At 45.6% G+C, this 15835-nt stretch overlaps 1 long non-coding RNA gene across 1 annotated transcript in view; it reads left to right on the top strand.

Annotated features, from left to right (window-relative positions):
- The window catches only part of LOC123281218 (uncharacterized), a 65424-nt gene that overhangs the window by 23517 nt on the left and 26072 nt on the right, over positions 1 to 15835 (top strand). The window lies entirely within an intron of this gene.

Genomic DNA, 15835 nt, shown 5'->3' with positions numbered 1-15835 from the left:
CCTTTGTCAAAAATCAATTATCACATATTTATGGACTTCCTAGTCTGTTTCATTTATCTATATTCTATCTATATACCAATACACCTTGTCTTTATTATGGTAGTTTTATAGTAAATTGTGACATCAGGTAGCGTAAATTCTGCAACTTTGTTCTTCTTTTTCAAGATGGTTTGGCTATTGTTGATTCTTTACATCTGCCTATAAATTTTAGTCTCAGCTTGACAAAATATATTGAATATTCTACAAAAAATAAAATGCTGGAATTTTGATTTTCTTTGGGATTCATTTATTCTACAAATCAATGGAGCGCTGCTAACAATATCGAGTCACCTAACTTGAACACAGTGGATCTCTCCATTTATTCAGTCTTATTCCATTTCCTTCAATAATGTTTTGTGGTTTTCAATGCACAGGTCTTACACATATTTCATTAAAGTATTCCCTTAGTATCTCATGACATAGATGTGATGGAAAATTATGTATATTTTATTTCGATACATATGAGAAGTACACACTGCAAGTGAGTATCGCTCAATGAGTTGTTACAAGGCGAACCAGGTTAAGGCACAGAATGTTGCCTGCATCCTGGAAGCCCCTCTACTTCCCCTCCACTCCTCTCTCTTCCCTAAGAAAAGCATTTTCCTGACTTTCATAGCGTTTTAATATTTGATGAGTGTGTTCAGCATTTTACCTCCTAAGCACGCATCCTTAAATGCCTGTTTTTTGTAAACTTTACATAAATGGAACAAGTAATAGATACTGTTTTGTGTCTGGCTCCTTTGCTGTAAATTATGTTTCTGAGGCTCAACCTTTTTATTGTATAAAACTATACATTTGGGGGCCATGGCTGAGTGGTTAAAGTTCCAGTGTTCTGCCTCAGGAGCCTAGGGTTCGTGAGTTTGGATCCTGGGCACAGACCTACTCCACTCATCAGCCATGCTGTGGTGGCGTCTCACATACAAAATAGAGGAAGATTGGCACAGATGTTAGCTCAGGGACAATCTTCCTCAAGGAAAAAAAGAGGAGGATTGGCAACAGATGTTAGCTCAGGGCGAATCTTCCTCACCAAAAAACCCCAAAAAACACAAACCAGAAAACCAAAACCAAAAACTATACATTCGTTCATTTTCCTTGCTTTATAATAATCCATTTTATGAATATATGACAATTTACCTGTTCTGCTCCTTTGCCTTCCTTTTTATGTAGGTATAATCTGTGTACAGTAAAGTAGGGAGCTTTTAAGCACACTGCCTAATGAGACACATTCATAATAGACATAGACTTGTTTTGTACCCTGGACAGCTCTGTCTTGCTCCTTCTCCAGCTGATACCCACCAAATGGAACCACTGTTCTGACCTCTGTCATCTAGCTTACTTTTGCCTGTTTTAAAACTTAACATAAATGGAATCATATGCTATTTATAGTATGCATGCTTTTTCTAAATTTTAAAACTGTTTTTGGGGAAGTAATGCCAAACATACAGAAAAGTTTCAAGAATAAATGTAGCATCCATTATACTCTTTATCCAGATTGACCTTAGGTTAACATTTTAACCCATTTCCAATATCATTTGTTCTCTCTGTCATCTATGTATCTAACACCTTTTCTGAATCATTTAGGGTAAATTACACATAACATGGCCGTTTACCCCTAAATACTTCAGTGTGCATTTCCTAAGAACCGAGATGTTCTCTGATGTAACTGCAGTAACGTTAACATTGCTACAGTACTTTCATCTCTGCTGTTTGTATTCCAAGCTTGTCAACTTGAGAAGCAATTTGACAACTTTGAAAAGAGATGACCGAGTTTCTTTGTTGTCCGAGTGATGCCACCCTCCAGGGGCATCACAAGGTTAAAGGCAAAGGCCCTGGAATCAGACATCCCAGCTTTGATCCGGCCTCTGCACCCTATCAGCAAAGGGACCTTCCTCATGTTATGTGACCTCTTCATGCCTCAGTTTCCCCAACAGTAAAATGGGGGATATTTTCGGGATACATAACTGAAAATAGTTACAGGCAAATTGATACAATGTCTGGGCTTTGCTTCAAAATAATCCTGATTTCTTTGGAGTGTGGAGGAGGGGATTTTTGAGAGTATAGTTGAAACAAGATTGGCCATGAGTTGATCATTGCTGAAACTAGATGACGGATATGTCGTTATATCTATTTTTGTGTATGCTTGAAATCTTCCAGAATATAAATATTTTTTTTTCAAAGAGAGAAAATTAAAATAAAAATGGGGAAGGGTGGAGACTACAAATTATTAATTATCTTCCTAGAGGATTGTTGAGATGAGGGATTAAACAAGTTAACTTGAATTAAATCTAAGTAACGCATTTAGTACAGTGCCTGGCACATGGCAAATGCTATGTGTTAGCTATTCCTTTCTGTCTGGGTCCTTCTAGTCGGGAAGCGGCTCAGACCAGTGACCACCAGGTGGCGCTGTCTCCCAGCTTCACGCGCAGGAGAGGCTGATTAGTCCCGAGTTTGAATCTCGCTCTGCTGCTTCCCAGCTGAGACCGTGGGACATTTACTATCTCTGAGCCTCATTTTATTCATTTCTAAAATGGGGGCAATTATAGTATCATCTTCTGAGTTGTTAGGATGATTCAGAGGCAATGATGTAAAGTGCCTGATGCAGTATCTCGTGCATATATTTCCGGACACCTGGCTCTGGGGCTGGATCTGCCTTTGCGTCCAGTGTTTCTCCTCTTTCCTGTTGGGGTTCTCTCAGCTGCCTGGGTGACTGAAAGTCGAGAGAGGCTACAAACAGGATGAGAGCTTTTTCACCTCGCCCTGCTGCATCCATTCCAATCACAAGTCAGCCCTGCAGCCACTAGATGGCGCAGTCTTCCTAGAAGTCTGAGGAACTTCCAGAAATCCGATATTCCTGAGAAGTGATTAAGATTTGAGGCTAAGCGAATCAGACCGGAGTTAGAATTCCCGTTCCATCACCTATAACCTACAGGACTTACCAGTCTTCACCTTACTCTCCTTCTTTATAAAATTAATATATTTATATAAAATACACCTATTACAATAGAATCATGAAGACAATGTGATAGTGTAGGGAAAGCATTTAATACAAGGCTTGGAGCAAATAGCTCCTATCAACATTTAAATATTAAGATAATTCAGTTAATATCTTGAGGACTTATTGAGTGTCGGGCACACAGTAACATCATGAATTCTTATAGTAACACCGTAAGATACAGTGATGGACCCTCTATGATAGGAGAGGGAACTAAGGCTCAGAGGGGAGAAGTTACTTGTCAAAAGCCACACAGCTGGTACATGGCAACTTTGAGATTTAAACCCAGGCTGCTTGTCTTCAGAATCGATACCCCTAACTATTATGCTGTGCCAGATTCCCTCACCCTCCTAAACCATGTTGCATGCCCAGAATTCAAATTTCTTCTGGGCTTAAGGTCTTCGAATAGTCAGAGGACTTCCATCCTGGCCACTCCCTGGACAGGAAGGGATGATTCAAGAAGTACAAAATCCTTTGAACATGAAGATCAACACACCCTAGGGTAGTGGTCCTCCATTTTGAGTGTCCATTAAATCACCTGGAGGCCTTGTTGAACCACAAATTGCTGGACCCACCCCTAGAGTTTCTGATTCAGTAGGTCTGGCTGGGGTTCAAGAATTTACATTTTAAACAAATTCCAGGTGATGCTGAAGCTGCTGATCTGGAGGCTGCACTTTGAAAACCACTGGACTGTGGCAGAGAAACAAGATTGAAGGAACCTGGGTCCCTGATTGGCCACGTGGTGGGGGGCCACCTGCCATTTTGGACAAGTTGCCTACTTCAAGAGAGTCACAAAATAAAGAACCTTCTATTTTATTTAAGTAACTGTATTTTGGGATCTGTTGGTTATAGCAACTTGGGCTTTACATTAATTAATACATTCTCTGGGCCTTCTTCTTGGAGATGCCCTGATGGGCACCCTTGGTCCCACCATCCTTCAGTAACTTGGCCAACATCTGTCAGCAGGCCCAGCTCTGTTAACTCCCCTCAGGGGTCCAGGAACTCCGATGACTGTTGCTGAGAGGCAGACTTTTGAGAATGGGGTCCAAACTGTGAAGGTTTGTGCAGTCGTGTAGGCTGTTTACTGCACAAGGAATAAACAGTGACTGCGATCCTGCTCACATTTCACCTGGCAAGTCATGCACCTTGGTGCAGAGCTGCATCCAACCACAGTAAGACACTTTTTTTTCCCCCAAGAAAGCGATGCTCATCAAACTTTGCACACTGAGGAATGGATCTGCCCAGATGAGATCCTTTTTCTAACTTATTCATCTAGAGAGAGTGCCTTCTAATTCGCACAAAGCCACCCTATTGACCCTGAGTTCATCTTCAAGAACCGTAAGTTGTCAAGATTTCTGGTTTTATGGGCAACTTCCATGGAATCCCCGAGAACTGAAGCATCAGTTCAAGACAGCTTGAAAGTTGTCATCCAAATAGCCCCCAGTTCTGGCAGATGCGGGCTTGTGGTTGATCAAGGCAGTTCTAAGACCACAGGAACAAGAAGAAGTAAAACAGGACAACCCTTGATGAGAAATCTTCCTCTAAACCTCCCTCAGGTTGGACAAGGAGGACAAGATGGAGAATTAACTTTCAGAGAAGAGGATTAGAGGCAGCCATGTTGGTTATGCCAACTTAGCAAATTTGTCAGTTATTTTACCCTCAAAACAGGTTTGTTCAGGAATAGCCAAAAGAATTGCAATTCAGGATGTACACGCTATGATAACCATAGGCAAATCCAGAGAACAAAGGAGGGAGGCTGCTTTTATAGAGAAAAAAGAGAGAGGGCAGGGTTGTTCTAAATGAAAGTCCGTTGGGGGAAAGTAACAATTCAGGGTGGCAACTGGCTCCTCATTGGCTGAGCTGTGGCGTTTCTCATTGGCTGGGCTGTTGCCAGGTGGGGAGAGAAATTTTCCTTCAGTAGGAAAGTAGTTGGATTTCCTGTTGGAGATGAAGCATAATTCTTTTCCTGTTTAGTGTAATTGACGTAGTATGATAGGGCATGAGGGCTCCCCTAACAGGCCTTCCCAACCCCAATTTAGTTCAAATTTCTCTTATTCACTTCACAGTTGTCAAAGGGAGACGCTTCACTGCCGTGATGTTGGCAGTTAGAATGCTTACAACTGCAAGCAGCAGACTTGTTGGGAAAGGCAGTCTCATGTGGGCAGTCTTTTGACCCCTGGTAACTGCATAAAAATGGTTCTTGGGCCTGGAACACTTTGTTCTCAACAGATAAGGAGTCCTCATAGCCTGGGCTGGGCTTCTCGCTATGTGAGGTAATATCTTTTCCTGTTTCAGACTCAATGAGTACTTGCCTGTTGGCTAAGCACATGTGTTGATGGCCCTCAGGCATGCCTCCAGCTTTTTGAGTTTCAGATCCCACAGGGGAGAGGGTTCAGGTGCTTCCATTACAGCATGAAGTGGGTTATGTGCAGTTGTTTCCCTGGCATTGGCTGTGGCATGGATCCACTGGTCATGGGAGGCTGACACATTGCAAGGGGCTGGATCTTATGTACTCTGTCTCCTCTCTTGCTAGAAGTAAAGGCTGTACCATGTGAGCATGGTGTGCTGTTGTCTTTTCTCAGCGACCTTGAATCATGCACTGATCTCTTCCCCGGGTGGCACTTAATTGCCTTTTAACCTTGGTGGCACAGCCTTGTCACCTAGTGAATGGTGAAACAAGAATCTTGGGTCAACAGTGGGCTGAATAATAAAGATATTTAATTATCTTACAAAGCAAGAAGGCTGGAGGTAAGCAGTGCCAGAGCTCATTCAATAACTCAACAAGGTAATTTAAAAACCCGGTTTACTCCATTCTTTTCTCTATTATCCTATTCGTTGACTTTTAGGTCTCAGGCTCATTGTCTTATGATAATAGGCTGCTGCATAGCTCCAGGCAGCATGTCCTGGCATGACCATCTCAAAAGAAAGAAAGCAGAAGGCAGCCTGCACTTTGAGAGGACTTTCCTCATGTTGTACTCTCTTTTTATTGAGGGGGAGTAATCTTTTTTTAGAACACCATAGCAGGAATCCCCCTTATGGCTCATTGACCAAAACTTTGACACACGGATACCCCTAGCCACAAAGAATGCTGGGAAAATGAGTATTTCTAAACTCTTGTGGGACACAGGCCCAAAAAGAAAGAGAATGGGAATGGTTGTGGTGTAGGCAATCGACAAGCTCACCACAGGTGTATAAAGAGTGGTTTAAATGATCACTCGTCTGTAGATTTTGGACATTTGACTGACACCTCACTGTATCATACACCTCACACCTCACTCTGAGTTCCTTGATTAGACATTGGCACGGGAATTAGACTTTATTTTGGGGAGGAGGGTAAATGAATTTTGGTCGTGTGTGGGAGAGTTGCTTTTGTGTTGAGTGGGGATATTTTTGAGCTGTGTGTAGGAGCAAGTGGGTATGTCTCGATTCTGGTCTTCTAAAATGTGGAGTATCCTGGACTAGGACTGGGGGGTCCACTGTGTATTGTCGGAGCACATGTTCACTTCCTCCCTTACCTGGTAACCACCTGATTTGGGGAACTTCCTTAACAACAAATGGTCCTGGTTGGGCTGTCAATCACCCTGTCCTGCCTGTCTCGCCATCCTTAAGGACGAGCAAATGGTTCTGGCTGCTATCATCATAAACTCATGGTGATTGGACCAAGGATAGGCATGTGACCCAGGCAGAGCCAATCAGAGTCTTTCCTGAGTTGATCTGAAACTGGGGCTGTCAATAACCATCATTCCCAGCAAGAGATGTGAGAGTGACGACAGAATGAAGCCATAATGCAAACTGTGTGTGTGTGCATGTGCACTTGTGTGTGCATAGAGGGGAGCATAGGCAAAAGAGGGAGAGAGAGAGTTACTGAAGACAGATGCACTCGTGGAACACCCAATGATGGGAGCTAATAAGTACTGCCCCTTTGTCTCCTTTTTGCTTTCTTAACTGGTTTGAAGTGAATTTCTGCTATTTGCAACTAAAGAGAAATAGTATTTATGCGTTTATTATCAGTCTCCTCCACAAATATCCAAGGTCCATGAGGGCTGGAACTTTGGTTCCTGACTGAATTCCAAGTACTTAGAACTGTGCCTATCATGTGATAGGAGCTCAATAAATACTTGTTCAGTTAAACAAACCCTGACTATCGAATCTCCATGACCAGAACCCTGGTGTGGCAGCCTTAGGGAGCTGACTACCAAGAATGCGTCTTCTGCCTTTCAGAGTTATTGCTTCCAGAGTTGTGTCTTGGAAGTGGCTGTTCAGTTAGCATTACACTGATGAGACTGTGTGACCAGGTCTTACCAAAAAATGAGAGCAAAAGTGATACGTGTCACTTCTGGGTCAAGATGCAAGATTATGCATCTGGGGTGAAATCTGCCATGCTCTTTCCCTCCATCAGGAAGATGGAAGAACCACAACATGGAAAAAACACAAAAAACAAAAAACACCCCAAAACCTGTGGTTTTAAGTCACCACCAAACCCTCATCCAAATAATATGCGAATGAGAAACTTTTGTCGCCTTAAGCACTGAGATTTTGGGGTTCTTTGTTACAACAGCTAACCAGCCCTGACTATTACACCTAGGAGTCATTCTAGGCTCCTGCCTCTCCCACACCAGTGCCACCCCCTCTAAGCCAGTCTCCAAACCAGAGTGAGTTTTCTAAGGCACAAATGTGATTGTGACCTTCTCTGCTTAAAATCCTCCACGGTTCCCTAAGGCCTTAAGAAAAAGTCAAATCTCCTCAGTGGGACATTCAAAGATTTTGCTAACAGCCCAAGAGACCTCTCTGGGTCCGTTGCCCCAAATTCCCCTGATGGGCCCTCTGACCTAAGTGCTTCCTCTTCTTACCTCTAACCAAACACAGCATGGTGTCATGACCCTGGCCTTTGCTCTGGCCAGTCCTTCTCCCTGCGATGCCTCTCACGGGCCAGGATGTGCTCAGGATCAATGTGGGGACAGCAGCCTGGATGTATGACCAGGGTCACCATTCACTGAGTAACCAGGATCCAGGTCAGGGCTCAGGCTGAAGCAGGGTTTGGCCTTCAGATTGTCAATTTTTCATTTCCTGAGAATATTTACTGACTTGGTGTCAGCTGAAATTTTGAGATATCTCGAGCCCTGGCCCATTCAAGTTCCAGATAGAGTCCAAGATGTGGGGTCACAGGACTTCGTATCCAACCTGAGCACCCAAGTCCCCTGGGGCCCACCCCAGGAGCCCCAGGAACCCCTCAGCAGCTATCCCAGTGTCTCAGAACCCCATGAATGCATTTTGTTGATCAGAATGGGAATAGGGAGAGGCAATTTTTTTTGAGCAACTCTTATCTGCCATGCCTAGTACATCCACCTCCTCATTGAGTCTTCAAAACAACCCTGTGAGGTGAGTACTATTATCACCCCATTTTATAGGTAAGGAAACTGAGGCACAGAGAGGTCAAGACATTTCTCCGAGTTCACACAGCTAGTAAGTCCCTGGTCCAGATTTTGAATTTAGACCAGTTACTCCAAATCTACTCCTGTCTGCATGGCTCCCTCATTTTACAGCTGGGGAAACCAAGGCACAGTGAGGGGAAGGGCTTGATCAGGACCATACAGGCAGGGCTAGGATTCCTCTTCAGAAGCACAGAGAAGTACCTGGGGTCTCTGTGCTGACTAGGTGGAGGCACCTGTGTCTCGGCAAGAAGAGTACACACAGCAGGAGAGAACATAGTTTCAGAAGAATTGCTAAGGCGATTAGGGGCCCTTGCCTGCTTTGTCCCTGGTGTTTATTTCATTCTCAAGAAGGGTGTGGAAGAAATATGCACAGGAATGTCCCCAAACACAGGCCTCTGATTTCGAGACTTCCACTCCCTCTTCATTGCCATGGCCCTTCCCCATGCCATGGCTTCCTTCTTTGGCCCTCAGTCCCTCCATTTTCAAGTGTCAGAGTCAGTGAGAGGTCCTGTCCACTGTTCTAGAATGGCCTTTGGGGAAAGACAACAACTTGGATTCGAGCTGCACCTCTGCCACCTACTTGCTGATGGCCTTGGACGAGTGGCTTAGCATCTCTGAGCCTCGGTTTCTTCCTCTGTGAGGTGGGGGTTAAGTGACACAAGGCCTGTCAAACATCCCGACAGTGTTGACCCAGAAGGCTCTGGAATGAGAACATTCTTGTCATGACTGTAGTTAAAAGTATGAACGTTGGCACCGATGTGAGGAAGGCTTATTGTTTAAGGGTCAAATCTGTCTCTGCCATATTCTAACCCTGGCGAGAGGCCACCTGCCCCTGAGCTGTTTCCTCATCTGGAGAATGGAATAGTTGACTCAAAAGACAGGAGAGGGCTCAATAAGGTCATGAATGTAAATTGCTAGGTGCAATGCTCGGACTAAGACGGGTTCTGTCAATGTCAACTATTATTCTTCTATGATTCTAAGATCCCGTCGTTCTAAGAGACTCTAATTTTAAGATTCAAAAAATTCATTGTGAGGTTCCAAGATTCTGTTTGTCATGGGGATACCTCCTGCAGCTCCCATGCTTCCAGGTGTAGCACCTGCTCTGGATGGCATTCCTCCTCCCCATGAACAAGGGTGCTCCAGTCCCCAACGTGCTTGCCCGGAACAGTGGCAAGACCAGAGCAACCCCCAGCCCTTTGTGTGTTTAGGAATTACCCATCCACCTTTTGTCCCAGCCAGAACCCCGGCTCCAGCTTCATCCTCGACACATCCCTCTCCCACACTGCCTTTATGCAACTCATCACCACACCCTGTCAGTTTACCTCCTAAATATCTTTGGAGTGTGTCCGTTGCTCTGCATCTGCACCACTGCCATGGGTTGAATTGTGTTCCCACAAAAGAGGTTGAGATTCTAATCTTCAGTATCTGTGAATGTGACCTCATTTGGAAAGAGGGCCTTTGAAGATAATTGAATTAAGATGACGTCAATTCTTGGGCTGTAATCCAATATGACAGTGTCTTTATAAAGAGGGGAAATTTGGATGCAGAGACATACACACAAGAAATACACACGTGAAGATGAAGGCAGAGATCGGAGCGATGCTTCTACAAACCAAGGAACCCCAAAGACTGCCCACAAGACACCAGAAACCGGGGGAGAGGCCTGGAACACATCTTCCCTCACAGCCCTCAGAAGAAAGCAACTCTGCTGACACTGATTTCGGGCTTCAAGGCAACACACGCCTATCTTTTTAAGCCACCCAATCTGTGGTTCTTTGTTACAGCAGCCCCAGCAGATTGGCACAGCCTCCACGGTGCAGGCCTCTTAGCTGGGCTCCCTGTACTGCTCTCCCAGGTGGTCTACCTGCTCCCTCCTCACAGCATCCACAGCTTCCTCGTCAAAGTGCAGGTCTGATCACATCCCCATTCTCTGCAGTTCAGATAAAAGTCCAAGTCACAGCCAGGTCACTGTTGGGTTGGCCTTTGTGTCCAGTCAACAGGTATTTTCCTGACTCATAAGCTCAGTGCATTCAAGGTGCTGCCCATCTGTCACCCCCTTGTCTGACTATCCCAGCTGAAGCAGTGGCCCCAGACCTCCAGACTCATACTCAGCTTTCTTCAGAGCGATTAACACTATCAACATGATACTTCATATTTGCTTATTTACTTATTGTCTGTCTTTCCCACTAGAATGCAAGCCCCAAAAGGGCAAGACATGGATGTCAATATTTGTGGATCAAATGAAGGAATGGATGGGTGAACTCTGAGTGGCTCTCTGTGATGACCCTCTGTGTTAGCTCCCTGGGGCTGCTGTAACCAAGTACCATGGACTGGGTGGTATAAACAACAGAAATGTACGATCTCAGTTCCGGAGGCTGGAAGTTTGAGACAGAAGTGTCAGCAAGGCTGCTTCCTATTGAGGGCTGAGAGGGCGAATCTGGTCCAGGCCTCTCCCCTAGCTGCTGTGGTTTGCTGGCAATCTTTGGTGTTCCTTGGCTTATAGAAGCAGCACCCTGTCTCTGCCTTCATCTTCACATGGCGTTCTCCCTGTATATATCTTGGTGTCCACATTTCCCCTTTCTATAAGGACACCAGTAATATTGGATTAGAGGTCACCCTACTCCAGTATGACTTCATCTTAACGAATTATATCTGCAAATGCCCTATTCCCAAATAAGGCAGTATTCTGAGATAATGTGGGGTGAGACATCGACAGGTGAATTTTGGGAGGACACAATTCAATCTCTAATACCCTCTTACCCAGGCATTTCATCTTGCCATTGCCTTGGGCTTTACTTACCAATGATGTTATCTCTGCATCAGAATTTCCAAACTTCTTTGGGTTTTAACATCGCCCTGCTCTCTGGGCCAAACCACAGTTCCCCAGCAAGAGGCCCGATGCAGGCTGCCCGTGGGGTCTGCCAGAGGCACCTCAGCCTGCCCCACGTCCTGGCCAATCAGCATGGGTCCAATTCTATCCAAACCAGAACCAACCAGACCCAGGATGGCATGTGGGCAGGAGGGAGGGGACAGATTCCCCCTTTTCAGGGATGTACAACAGTCCCCCACTCATTTCCTCTCCTCTCCTTGAATCCAGAAAACCTCTATTAATTTAGGGAACAGAGTCGACTGTATTCGCCTTTATTTACTGGTTCCACCTGAATGATTTCTATCCCCCTAGAAACGTGGACTAGATTTTTTGGGAACTCAAAAGCAAAGAAATAACTCCTCTTTTGTCTGTTTTCTACTTTGTCTTCCCTTCCATGAAGTAAGTAATGGCAAAATATCCTTTTTGGCCAAATGGGCAAAGGGCCAAAGACACGGGAATAAATAGAACGGAAGCAGAAGGTTGGTTACTATTTGTCTCAGTCAGGGTTCTGGTGGGGAACAAGCAGCACCCTCTGGCTAGGTAGCTGAGAAGAGTTCAATAAAGTCACGGTTATGGACGTGAGAACAGGATTGAGACGAAGCAACAAGAGTTGTGCAGTAGCACAGGGCTGGCAGCAGCAGGGGGCTGTCAAAATGCCTACCTCCGAAGGGACAAGGCTTGGGAGCAAAAGAGTGAAGGTCATCCGAGAGGCACTGAGGCCGTAATTGAAGGATGAAGCCAGCCCTTGACAACCCCTCAGGGAGAGAACTAGAGACATAATTCCTCAGTTGTAATTCCTCAGGCTGCCGTAACAGAATATCATAGACTGGGTGGCTTGAACAATAGAAATTTATTTTCTCACAGTTCTGAAGGCTGGAAGTCCCAGATCAAGGTGTGGGCAAGGTTGTTTTCTCCCGCGGCCTCTCTCCTTGGCTTACAGATAGCTATCTTCTGTCTGTGTCCTCACACAGTCTTCCCTCTATCCGCAAATGCCCCTGGTGTCTCTCTCTCTGTCCAAACATCCTCTTCTTATAAGAACTCCAGTTATGCTGGCTTAGGTCCCACCCTAATGGCCTCGTTTTAGTTTAATTACCTCTTGAAGGTCCTGTCTCCAAATGCAGTCACCTTATGAGGTGCTGGGGTTAAATTTCTAAATATGAATCCAGCTCATAGCACCCATCCTTCCTCACCTCCTGCTTCCCTCTCATTTTCTGCTGTGGTTCCTCATTAGCCAAACCCAACTGAAATCCAGAGGTCTGGGAGCTGAGACCCTCTATACAGGCCAGGCTCCAGGGCCTAGACTGGGTGGAGAAGGGTGGAGAGTGGATCTGGAAGGCAAATGCAAGACACTTTGCACAGTGTCCTCCCTCCACATTTCTCACCCCATAAACGTTTGCCTGCTTACAAAGGAAAGTTACTTCTCATCAGATTTCCTCTCCCACAGTTACCGCCATCGCTGTGCTTCAAGAAAGTAGGAATCAGGGCTCTGCCTCAATGGTTTCTTTAAAACAGTGATTCTCGGGGACTGGCATGGTGGTGTGGTGGTTAAGTTTGCATGCTCCATTTTGGTGGCTCAGGGTTCGTGGGTTCAGATCCTGGGTGTGGACCTACACACTGCTCATCAAGCCATGCTGTGGTAGCATCCCACATACAAAATAGAGGAAGATTGGCATAGATGTTAGCTCAGGGCCAATCTTCCTCACCAAAAAAACCCCACAAAAAACCCCAAACAAAACACCAAACAAAAACAAAAAAACCCAAAAAAGTGACTCTCATATGTAAAACAGCAGGTAGCTAATGCAAGAACTCCTTCCCCTCCCTCCAGCCCCTGGTTCTCCAGGTTAGATGAGCAAAGCCAGGAAACCAGCTACTACTCAGTCATCCAAAGGAATTCCTCCTTCCCAAAATGGCATGCATCCACATTCTATCTTCTTCCCAGAATTTGGGGGTCCCAGGCAGTTCTCCATGAGCTACAGTAGGCCACTAAAGGAGTGGCAGTCACCTTTGGGGGATGGTGAGTAGCTAACTGTCTTTGTTCAGGTGATGACAATGGACTGCCCTATCACTACCCTGCTGTGTCTCTATCCACAGCCTCTTCCTCCTGCTCACTGTATCTTCCTTCCCCTGGCCCTCATATGTCTGATGTGAAAAGGGAGATGGGTGTTTATCAAGCTCATGCTCCTCTACTGGTCCCCTTCTCTCTTCCCATATTCCTGGTTGGTGATGGGCTGGAGCATCTGCTTCCTGGAGGAGTCAAGTATTTATCATCCACTGATCCCATCCACAGTGAACTTTTGAAAGTATAGCTAGATCTTGTCACTCCCTGCTTACAATCCTCCATTGCTCCTCCTCATCCTTTGAGAAACATCCACTTTTCAGCTTGACACTGCAGACTTTCATCATCAGACTGCAGCCTCTTCTCACATATCTTCTCCACAGAATGTCTCTTTTCTAAATCATGCATGTTCCTCACCAGACTCCCTGAAACCACCCATTTTCATGCCTGCTGGTCCTTTAACCTTCTGTTTCTTCTGGAACATAGATGCTCATTCTGGAGCCAGGGTAAGAACTCAGGCTGCTAATCTTTCAGTCTCTTGGAAGATCTACTCTTTGGGAGTCATCTGCTATTTTGAGATTGTCCAGGCTCTACTCATTTAGGACTAGGGGAGACATTACAATTTTTGGGGCCTCAGAGAGGGAGTTCCTCAGAGGTCACTTCAGCCGTGGCCCTGCCCCCACAGTCTCCTGCCCATCCACGGAGTGATACATCCCAAGACTCCTCCGAGATCTTGCTTTATGGTAGTTCCCTCCTTTTGCAGCCTCTCTTGTGAGCATATTAGGAGAGGAAGGAAGGGGAAGGGATGGAGACACAGTGAGCATATGTTGAACTGAAATGTCTATGTCTCACAAATGTTACACATATCATCTCAGTCTCTTCAACAACCCATGGGTGTCATTATTCCCATTTCATAGACAAGGAAACAGACTCAGAGAGGCGAGGTAATTTTCCCAAGTTCCTGACAATACTGAGTTAGTTATGATAAGTAACACTAGTTGCCATGACAAATTGACTCCAAAAGCCCATTGACTTAACTCAAAGTTTATTTTTCACTTATGCAAAGTCTATTTAGGTGTATCTAGTTGGTGGATGGAGCTTCTTTTTCTTTTTTTTTTTTTAAGATTTTTATTTTTCCTTTTTCTCGCCAAAGCCCCCCGGTACATAGTTGTGTATTTTTAGTTGTGGGTACTTCTAGTTGTGGCATGTGGGATGCCACTTCAGCACGGCTCGATGAGTGGTGCCATGTCCGCGCCCAGGATCTGAACCGGTGAAACCCTGGGCCATCAAAGCAGAGCGCGCGAACTTAACCACTCCGCCACGGGGGCCCCTGGACTTTCTTGTGATCATTCAGAGACCCAGACTCCTTGTGGTTCCATCCTCCTCTAGGTTCACAGAGTCCTTGCCACTCAGCCAGCAACTGAGGTAGGGGAGGAGAATGAGAATCGTATGTGGGAGGTTTTGGGGGGCCAGGTCTGGAACCAGCAGAAGACACTACTTCTGCTCACATTCCATTGGCAAAAACCCAGTCACATGACCATACCTCACTGCAAGGGAGGCTGGGAAATGTTGTCTAGCTGTGTGCCTTGGAAGAGTGAGAAGATGGGTGTTGGTGTTTATTGACAGCCTCTGCCTCAACTGCACAGAAGGCAAACCTCAGAGGGGAGTGTGTTGACCTCGGTCAGCCAGACTAAGCAGGTCAGGAACCCAGGTCCTTCCCTTCCTTGGAAGAAATGGAGCGATAGCTGAAGTATTTTGGTGGACAACACAGTGGAGACAAGTAGGTCTCAGGTAATGCTCAAGAGGGTGGAGCACACGGTTTAACCTCAGGGCCTAGTTCCAGAAGGAATTCCTCTGTAGATTAAGGGGTTGTTGCCCAGGGTGTGAATTTGTTCTTAGAGGTGGATTCAAATGAGGCCTGTGCTCAGGAATGTCAACTGAGAAGATGCCTCTGACTTTGGCCCCTTTCTACATACCTTTGCTGGGTAAATTGGTGTTAATTCTGAGCTGAGATTCTGTCTTCTTCCAGAAATGTCACGTTATAGTTCCAAGTAGGGGCAATATTACAAGTGTCTAACACCTGTACAATAAGAATAGACACCTGATCTGTGGCAGAGCTGGGGTGAGGCAGCCCCTTGCTGAGCCCAGTGTAACCCTTTAGGATGCTGGGGAGGTCTAGGGGTGCTGGGGTCAGCCAGAGCCACGTGGAAGCCATATGGGAAGATCCTCAGGGTAGTGGCTATTTACCAACCAGCCTGGGAAGTACTTAGATATTTTACCAGTATTATAGCCATGTCAGCCTTGTCCCCAAGATCCTAAAATGCTAAAGTTCTGTAATCTAAGGACTCCCTAGCTCCATGTGTCAGTGTGGCAACAGCAGGAAAGAGTGTGGACTTAAACTTCAGACAGCCCCGATTTCGATTCTGCCTCTGCCAGTTCTTTCACCT

Source organism: Equus asinus, chromosome 26 (genome assembly GCF_041296235.1).
Source record: "Equus asinus isolate D_3611 breed Donkey chromosome 26, EquAss-T2T_v2, whole genome shotgun sequence".
NCBI classification, from domain to species: domain Eukaryota; kingdom Metazoa; phylum Chordata; class Mammalia; order Perissodactyla; family Equidae; genus Equus; species Equus asinus.
The sequence above is the reverse complement of the archived record's forward strand: the minus strand, read 5'-3'. Positions and strand labels throughout refer to the sequence as shown.